The sequence below is a fragment of the Chinchilla lanigera genome, unplaced genomic scaffold (assembly GCF_000276665.1).
Source record: "Chinchilla lanigera isolate Chin_1 unplaced genomic scaffold, ChiLan1.0 scaffold00005, whole genome shotgun sequence".
NCBI lineage: Eukaryota > Metazoa > Chordata > Mammalia > Rodentia > Chinchillidae > Chinchilla > Chinchilla lanigera.
Window position 1 is genome coordinate 2696750 of NW_004955406.1, and position 10689 is coordinate 2707438.

The following is a 10689-nucleotide window of genomic DNA, read 5'->3' on the forward strand; positions in this document are numbered from 1 at the left end:
TCTTGACTTTATAGGACCTAATCTTTTTGTCCACCACACAGTGAAACCAGAAGTTTCCAGAAACCAAAACAGACTCTATGGGGCTACAGAAGGATATCTGATTCTTTCCCACAGGGGGAGAAGTCAGTCCCGAAGGCACCTGTCCTTCCACTCACTATTATTTTAGTCAGCTTGCAGCGGCTGGGACACAGAAGCTGACCCCTACATCTTACAGCAGGAAATGATTTGATTCGTGGTTCAAGCTCCAGCACAGACACATCATGCGGAAGGGCGTAATGGGGCAAAAAGTCTTAGTCCATGGTGGCCTGAGAGCACGGCAGAAGAACAGGGTCACAGAGGAAGGGACCAAGGTCCAGACACCGGTCCCCAAGGCCACGCCTTCATGACCCACCCAGACACACCCAGCAGTGTCCTCCACCAATCCCCTGGGCAGATCCCAACGCCAATCAAGTTGAAGCTCCGCCCTCACTGCGGCACTGAAGATTACGTGGCCTTTCTCCAGGCTCCATTCTCCCCTATAACAGCCTTAGCACACATACTGGACTTTCAAATAAGACGCAGTCGTTGAGCTTCCCTAATATTTAATCTAGAACCTCATTCACAAATCCTCTTTGCGTTATGCAGGCCGGCATTGCCTTTAGATTTGTCCAAGGCAAGGGTACATTCCTTGCACAAAGTCACTGTTCCAAGGGTTGGGAGTGTATGGAGAGGAAATAAGCAAAAAATGAGTATCTTGGAAGGTTACACTCTATTCAAGTAGGGTTTTGACTGACATACACAAAGCTGTAGATAGGTCTGTACATTGGGTAGCTGCTTGGAGAAAAATTCTTCAGTAATTACTTCTGAATACTGCTCCTCTTTTTCTTTTCCTCTATTTAAACTGATAAACTCTTAGTTTTGTTCCTTGATCAGGAAAGACAGAACTCCTTTGATAAACTTGTGGAGAGTATCTTTTAGCCATCCTCATTCTACCTAGAGGAGTCCCTGGGTGAGGTCAGTCTGCAATTTCAATACCCAGAGAGAATGAATTTCCAAGAAGGGATTTTCTTAGAAATGACATCACTTTGAATGATCCTGCAACTGTTTACAGACTACAATAGGTAAAAAAAGCTCAATAGATAAAATATTTTCTTTCTTTCTTTCTTTCTTTCTTTCTTTCTTTCTTTCTTTCTTTCTTTCTTTCTTTCTTGTGCTGGGGATCAAACCCAGGCCCTCGTCATGCAAGACAAGAATGTTTTGGTTCTACATTCATGGAACTATTGCAGCTGAAGATGAACTGGAATCTTTAAAAACAGTTATGCTGTGTTTTAGGGCCAGAGTTATGAAGCATAGATGGGGAAAATGAAGCATCTGAGATTTGGTTTTAAAACCTGCCATGGGGAAGCTGGTGTTGCTCTCTCGGCTCCAACCCCTGAGAGAACAGAAGACAACCCGGTGTGTGCAAAGATATTCCTCCCAAATTGGAGCAATAGTGCCGTAGGCCTTAGGTACATCTTAGCTATCGCTTACTCATTTGAAAAAATACAAAACTTTTTAAGGGAGAAGGAACTCCCTGGTTCTTAGACATTCTGACTTTAACGCAGTAGTTACAACAACTTCATTTCACAGCTGCACCCAACTCCCGGCCAGGTTAAATTCCCTTGTCCTGTCCATCTTTTCCCTCTGTGCAGCTGTGGGGCAGCCCGTGCACCTGCCATCAGCAAGGCCCTACCAACCCCGTGTCCCCTGACTGCAGTCAAACACTGTATGCCAAATAAGCTCTTACAAAACAGACAACTGTGAGAGACAGCGCTATCATGAGCTGCTCCAAAATTGCATTTCACATGCTTCTGGGGAGTGCGTTCCTCTTATTTAGGAGGAAATGATTCAAAAATGTTGTTTGGGGACTGCTCTTTCCTTTCCTCTCCATCCTGCCCAATTATCTCATTCAGTTTATCCTATGATCATTGCTATTAAGAAATTACCTGCTATCATTTAAACGTCAGTGGAAGTAATCCTGTCTATGTTCAACATGAGTGAGCAAGAGTCATTGGTCCCTACATGTGAGGTGTCTGCCAGGCGATGCTCTTGCTCTTTTAGGGCACTGTGCACCAGGAATGACTCTCTGCACTGTTGGGAGCCAGGTTCTTCTCTGCTCTGGGGAGCTGGTGGCAATGACACTGGCAGATTTCACAACAGAGAATTTTTGGGGGGACAAGGGAAGCAGAGAGCAGAAGACATGGAGTTAGAGTGGAGGGCAGTGAGCAGCATCAGGCTGGACATGGGCACCTGCAGTCCATTTCTCACAGGGCTTTCACGGCTGCACATGGGTCCACTCAGATCTCCGGCTTTTACTGTAAGTTCTGTAAAATTAGAGCTTTAGCTCATGCTGAAAGGTTGCTGCAGCTCCAGAATGCTGTAGCTTTATTTCCTTCCACCTACCAGAGAAACCCTCAAAACAGGTTCATTGAAGACACCTCCGGGTCCCAAAGACATTTTTTGTGATTTTCTATGATGTCCTATGGGCACAAGAAGGAGCAGAACATCTGGAAAACAGAGATTTAGGTTCCCATACAAATGCTCTGCAATTTCTTCTGACTGGATTTTATTTAATGCACTCCATCTCTCCAAGAGGAAGTTCAAACAATATAGTAAATTTTTAAAAAATCGTATCCTCTTGTTTTCTAATAGTTCCAACACTATCACGCACGTCACTTGAAAACTATTTCCAGCAGGAAAAATTGCAGTTTTTTGAAATGCTATTTCAAATATTTAAGCAAAACACTTGTTTATTCAAGCATCCTAGCTCACTATGAAATGGCATTACTAATTATGGCAATTTAGGAAGCAGGCCTTATTTATTTATTTTTCCTTTAGTGGTAATTGAAGATAAACTGGTATGGAAAATGTGACACAACGAACTCAAACAGACCTCAGTGGGAGAGAAAAAATATGATGTAGTTCTATACTTACTGGAGGCCTCTCTGCTTTAAAAGTGGGATTTTAAAAGCAGCTGATAAAAAGATGTCTTTTGAAAGGCATTTGTTTTTAATGGGCTTTGAGCTAGAGTAATGGAACGTCAGAGGACGCAAGTACATCCTTAAAATAAGATTCAGTTTATCCTATGGTCACTGCCCGATATGCTTGGATTTCTGCCCCATCTTTCTTTGTATGACAGGAACGTGCCACCTCATAGGTTTGGTGCAAGGAGACAGTTCCAAAATGCAGACTGGTGAAACCACTGTGGAAATCAGTTTGGAGATTCCTCCGAAAACTAGGTTTAGAAGTCCCATTCAACCCAGCTATCCCCCTGCTGGGTATTTTCCCAGAAGATCTAAAAACATATATCACAGTGATATATGTGCACCTATGTTCATAGCAGCACAATTTGTAATTGCTAAAATGTGGAAACAACCCAAATGTCCATCCACCGAGAATTGGATAAGAAAATTATGGTACTTTTATATAATGGAATATTACTCAGCTGTAAAGAAAGATAAACTCGAGGCCTTTATATTTAAATGGTCACAACTAGAAACCATACTCATAAGTGAAATAAATCAAACATACATGTGCAAGCACCACATTGTGTCACTAGTGTAAAACTTGAAAGAGTTAATTTAAACTCGGAGGTATGATAGACACTGTGAAATGAGGAAACCACTGAAGAGTAAAGGGCTTCTGGGATGTGGGAAAAGAGAAGGGAACGAAGGAGAAATTTTGTATGTATGTATATACAGGATAGATAACATGGTTGTTCTTCTGTCTTCTATTTCTATGCTGAAAGAAACTGTCAATGAGTCTTTGGTTGACCAGTATTGCATGTCTATATCTGTTTTCATGAGAAGCCACTTTGAAGATATCAATATGTAATACAACCACCATTGTTAATTCCCTACCACTTTGTTTGTAACTCTGTATTGTCTGTATTGTGCTTGTGATATGTTGTAAAATGTTGTATGTCTGTTAATGTTTCCCTCCTTTTATCTTTAAAATAAAAAAAAATGTGCTAGTAATAATTAATGCAAAGAAACACTGACAAAGTCATTTGCAAGTAAGAATACGAATTCCAGACAGGTTGCGTTCCATCCAGTAATAAATTCCTTGAAATACATTTGAGTTAAACTGATTGTCAGTTATTAACTTAAGCTATTCACAATAACACGGGACCAACGGGATGGCTTTACCAAGGGGATCATACACTACACTGTAGGCTTCTTAACTGACGGCTCATGTGTTTCAGTTATTTTCCTGTGCTTATGACTTTGCCACTATAACTCAGAAAGCGCAGAGGGCATCGAGAGATTTTTAAAACAGCCTATTTGGCTATATTCAAATTATCTGAAATATTTAGGTCATGATTGACTAATTAATGTACTTATTTCATTACAGAACCAAAAATGCAAACAGTATACAGTCAAGCTTCCCTCTTTCATCTGCCCACTGCTCTTTCTCTGACTCATCCCCAGAGAAATCCTGAAGCTCCACTCATCTTTAACTGAATTCAGAAAACCTGATTTGTGTGCTTAGCCAACTCCCTTTATTTGTCTTTCCCAGTATGTTTTGTCAAGATGTTCTTTTCTGGTGACTGTAGGAAAGAAACAAGTTGTACAGAAATAGAAAATATTTTGTCCTCTGGGAAATAAAGAAAGGAACATATTTTTAAATTTTTATAATTGAAGAACAGATTCCTATCAAAATATGATCTGCTTAATGGTTTCACACAGCTGGAGATTAACCATTTTTACAGAATAACAGGAAATCACTAAATATTGGCAGTAAAGTCAGTTACTGTAATTGATTTTATTCTGTTGTATTATTATAATGTTCAGTAATCAATTCTTTTTTTTTTTTTTTTTGGTTTTTCTCTGGTACCGGGAACTGAACTCACGACCTTGCGCTTGCCAGGCAGGCGCTTCAGTAATCAATTCTAAGGAGAGCACATGAAGAAATTAGAAGTTGTTGAGAAAACTGTATGGTGTGAGTCCCCAGAGTACGAATAGCTGTGGCTGTTTCTATTCCACGGTTTTAAAAATTCATGTAGATAATTTTATGAACTTCGATGAGGAGTAGCCTGGATGAGGAATGTCTCTTATTTAAGAAGCAGAAGTTTGGTAGGTTTGAGCTAAGCTTTTTTTCAGGGGTAGGTTGTGTTGTGGTGCAGATATAATCTGGATGATCTAAGGGTCTACAAAATCATTTGTCACTAGTGAACTCACTTTGCAGCAGGTAACAGGGTAGTCAGGTAGCCTGAGGTGAGAAATAATGTTTCTCAGGACGTGCCTCTTTCATGATTCTGGAGCAATCTGTGCCAACTGGAGACTTTCTTGGTTTTAGGTAAAATTACAATAGCAAATTCAAACTCATGAACCAGAAGCATAGATTGTTCTGTGGTAAAACTATGGGCAATCAGGGCACACCAATAAGCCTATACCAACTGGGGTGAGGGTGCTCAAAGGATCAAGGACCAAGACAGGCCTAGCCAAAGGACCAAGGTAGGGGCAGCCTAGCAAGACAGAAAACCACTACAGAATAACTGCTTTCCTTCAGCCAACACCACAGGAAAACCTAGTGTTACTCCTGGCTAGATCAGAAAACGCCAAGTGGAGACATAGACTTTCTCCCTCACCAGGGTGTAAGGCAGACTCCCAGCCTGCACCTCTATTGTCATGAGGTGGCCATACACAGAATCAAGCAGGGAGGCAGGCTGTTCACGCTCCCTGGTCACCATCACTTCTCTGAGCCATTATGTCAGTGGAGAGCACAGGGAGAGGGCAGAGCCACCGTCATGGCTGCTTCAGCATACTGAGTCAATTTAAAACATTTACCTTTCACGGTCATTTTGTCTTTGGGGAAGAGCCAGCAGTGGCACAGTGCCTTGCCTGGTGAATAAGGTGGAGGAGGACCCAGTGTAATGTGGACAGCAGCTGCCTTTCCCTTGGTTTCCACTCAGCAGCTGCATTCACTATATTTTTTATCAGACTTCATAAATACACTCACAAAAGAGGACTTTCAGAACTGCTTCAGAAACTGGCAGAAATGATGGGACGAGGGTGTTTGAAGCAAGGAGAAGGCTTTGGAGTGTGATTCATGGCAACTTGTCTCTTACTGTAAGAAAGTTTAAAAAAAAACAACATTCATCATATATTCTTTTTTTTAATTTTAAGGAGAAAAAAATACAGATTTTCAAAACAAGACAATAGGAGATTAACAGTGGTTAACATATCGTGCATTGTTATCTTCAAAGTAATTGCTCAGATTGCATGCAAGATATAGGCATGCATAGCTGATCAGACAGTATAAGTAACAAAGTGCTTTTTCAATGAACTAAAAGAAGTCAGTATATAACTATTTTGTCTATCTTATGTATATATCTGTTTTCTTTTCCCTTCCTTCTTTTCTCCTTTCACCCATCCCGGTTGTTCTTCCTTTTTGAGCAGTCTCTTTCCCTTTCGCATTATCTATTATAGATTCTGGGTCTTATTTACTTTTTCAAGTTCTTACACTGGGGAGACCATACAATGTTTACACATGCGAGTCTGATTTATTTCGCTTATGAGTACGGTCTCAAGTTTGCCTTCTTTTTGTTTCCGTCTCTGCAGGAATAGCATAATTTGTCACTCATTCATCATTAGCACCTTTCACTTCTTCAGAATTATTTTTCCAAGTTCATCCATTTTATCTACAAAGTCCTTGAATTGCTGAAGCCCACGGGTTTTCTTCCCCCGTTCCTGAAGTGTTTTCCCACTTCGTTCTCCTTGCCAGTTTATTAGTTCCCACTTACATCCTTCCTTCCTGGACCACTGGGGGTTTCCAAATGGCCTTTCTGCTTCTGAATTATCTCCTTCATGCTGTGAAAAGTACTTGTCTGAAAAGAACACATAGTTTTTGCACTTTCTACTTGTGATCAGTCAATGGACTGTTAATGCCTATAGGACAAAGGCTAAAATTCATAGCATAATATTTGAAGTTCCTTACAAAGAGAAATATCACTTCTGTGCAATTATCGGGGACTGAACCCAGGGTTACTGCACCGCAGAGGCCCACCTCCAGCTCTTTCATTCATTGAGTCAAGGTCTCATTTACCCCAGACTGAGCTCAAACTTGGAATCTTCTAAACTCGGCCTTCCAGAGTGCTGAGTTATGTGTTCCAGGTGTGCACCACCCCACCCAGACTCACAGTACTTTTTTAAACTTAGCTCTTTGTTCCTTTGACAGATGCAAATTATCTTGCTCAGGTCCCCATTCTTTGGGGAGGAGCTGTTGTCCTGCTGTTAGGGAGCTCCAGACTCTTTAGGACTTGCCTAAGTTACAGGGCTTCCTCTTACCTATAGGTATCTCCCTGGGTGGTTCTGGGCCAAGGAAAACCTGTAGTAGAAGGAAAAACTTAATCTTTTCAACCCAGAGCTCACCCACAGGCTGATCAAACTTTGACATTTATCTTCTCCTCTCCCCAACCCTAATTCCAGCTTCTCCCATTCAAAGGCACTGATGTCTGATAAGTAGCCTAAATGCAAAATTCCATCTCATCCTCTGCTTCCTGAGAGAGTAATGTACAAGAGCTTCACATGTATCCAATACCACAGGCTCCCAACCCCAGAATCTACCACGTTGTGTTCTGCATAATCCAACTGGTATTTTTGCTTACTTTTTTTTTTTCTTTTTTCAGTGCATTGGATCAATCCCAGGTCTTCCAGCATGCTAGGCAAGCACTCTACCACTGAGCTACCTCCCTTGTCTAGTTCCATGTTTAAACACACTTGATCTGCTTGATCAGATCAATAAACTTCCTTTTCTTATGGAAAAAAAATGTTCTCAAGATTGAATTCATCTGCTCCATCTTCTGGGCAGCCTTCCTTGGCTGCTTTAAGTTCAATTACACTACCTTTGTATTCCAGCAATTTTTGGTTTATACTTTTCAAAATAAAAATAATAATAAAATATACTTTGATTAGTCTGGACTGTCAATTGCAGAAAACATAAACTCAGCTTCACCTGATTTAAATAAAGATGCAAGTTCACTGTCTTTTATAATTGAAAAGTTGCTGGATGGGGCTGATATGCCTATTACTTTCAAGCCTAGAATACATTTTCTCCACAGGAGTCCAAACAGCTGCCTGCAGCCCAAGACTAAATTCCTAGAAGCTTGCTTTCTCCATGGAAAGATCGAGTCTACATTCAGTAATTTTGGCATGAAAGCTCTGGGGAAGCCTCTATCTGTAGGTCACCTCCTCATCCTTCAACCAAGTACTATGTTCAGAACTATGAGATAACTGATTTCCAGGACTAGAGATCTGGGACAGCTCTAACCAAGCCACACAGAGTGTGTCCTAGGAGGAAACAGGAGTTCTGTTAGCAGAAGAGGGACAGGATCCCAGTGTAGTGGATTGATAACTTGTGCTCAATTTATCACCCCCAGCTGAACTGAGTAAGCATAGTGCTGGGTGTGGGAGGCGCACCTAGGGACTGCTGCCAGCAGCATAAGAGGCAGAAGTGGAGAAGAAGGAGGTTGTTGGGAGCTAAGAAAGGCTGTTGGAGCTGGTAGAAGCCATCGGGAGCTGTTGGTTGTTTCAGAGAAGCTTGTCATGCTGGCTTTCCTGATGAACTTGGCTGTTTTCATCCTCCAAGGAGCTCAGGACCTCATTGGCACTGAGAATGGTTTCCGTTCACTTTGGGGAGCTCTGGTCCTCACTTTGAACATCGCTTCCTGGCTCCAGAGGGGAAGATGGTGCACTGCTGGCCTCCCGAAGAAGCTTGCTGCGTTGGATTCCCTGATGGGAACTTGGCCATCTTGATCATCAGGGGACCTCAGGACCTCACTACTGCTGAGGATGGCTGTGGTACCTTTCGGGGGAGCTCTGATTTTTCTAAGCATTGCTTCCTGGCTCCAGTGCAGATCCCTCAGCCTGCTAGCACAAATCCTTCATCCCTCTGGCACAGACTTCCTAGATTTCACTACTGACCTTTGGGCCTTTGCAGCACAGATCCGTGAAACAGGCCTACATGAGATATTGTGGGCTCTGGGCCTCCAGTTGGATGTGTGGATGGCACTGTTATGAGCTCTGCATATTCAGCTGGATTCAGGCAGGACATTTCCATGGGATTCAGGCCCTTGGCTGGATTCCTTGGTCTTGGTGTGTGGACAGATTTCCTGAACTCTTTTGTATATCATCCTGTGGGTGATTATTATAGTCTTATAAAATATGTGTCCAGTATTATATTGTTCACCTTGCAAAATATCCCCCAAAACCAACACACCCAGACAGGTAAAAATAAGACATTCTTGCTCTGCACTGTGATCTTTGGCTAAAAGAGGCACATTTTTTATTGGAGTGACCTTAAGATTCTAGGGATTTTGAGTCATTTATATCCATGGAAATGTAAGAGAGATTTCAAGTGGCTTGAAATGAAACTCAGAGAGAGACTTCTATAGTCTACTCAGGTATAATACAACAGAAAAAAGTGATGTTACCTCAGAGTTAGCAGGAACATGGAAAGTGCTTCTCCTCTTGAGAGGTTGTAATTTCCATCTTGCAGAGTTCTGCTGAGTAAAAACAAAGAGAAAAATACCAAATTTTAAAGATATAAATGACTAAACATCAGGCTTCCCCTTGATTCGTTAGCAAAGGAGCATAATGTACAAGTGTATGGAGGGCTACATATGATAAATAAATAAATAGTGAAAGAACAGAAACAAAACTGAATAAATAAAGGTAGGAAAGACAATTATATAGGCTTAAATTTCCTTACCAAATTAATAGAAGCAGTGACCACCTAGTAATATTTACCCAATTAGTGATTAGGCCATATTTTAGCTAGCATGTGGATTACAGTATCTGTTACAGTAAGGGTGTATGTGAAAGAATAAAAAGGAAAAAAATCACTAAGAAAGCAAGGTGAAACTAGTATTCTAACCTATAAAACTCCATGCACTGGTGTAGGGAATCACCAATTTGAATCAAAGTCTACTGGACTCCTAGAGAAAATGGGAATAGTATCTTCTATAGAACTTCTAGCATCCAGTTATCCACAAGTGGCACGGACATTTATGACACTCTCACCAGAATACATTGCCTTATCAGCAGGAGGAGCGTATGTAACATACAGCAGTGTCCCTAGCATTCTCAATCCCTGCATGTGCTGGCAAAGTGTGCACCTCAGCCCCAGACGCTGTAGAGCAGATGAACTGAGGATGTCACACTGACATGGGAATCAGGTGAGGATTGGACACGTCGTGTTGTATGAATCTGAAGAATGAAGAAATGTTCCTGTGGTCTGTATAACAATCAGTTAGAATCTGGGCAAGGACACATGTGAAATAAATTCTCTCAAATCCCCCTCTCTCTCCCTTCCTTTTTTTTCTTGCAGTACTGGAATTGAACACTAGGCCCTCCCATTTTTTGTTTGTTTATTTTGTGGTACTGGGGATGGAACCCAGTGCCCTCCACACTAAGCCATATCCACCCCCACTTTTTAATTTTATTTTTAATTTTGAAACAAGATCTCACTAAGTTAGGTTACTTAGACTGTGCTAAAATTTGCAATCCTCCTGCCTCAGCCCCCCAGAGTGCTGAGATTATAGGTGTCCATAATCACACCCAAGTTTTTCCTTCTTTCTTTCTTTCTTTCTTTCTTTCTTTCTTTCTTTCTTTCTTTCTTTCTTTCTTTCTTTCCTTCTTTCTTTCTTTCTTTCTTTCTTCCTTTCTCTCT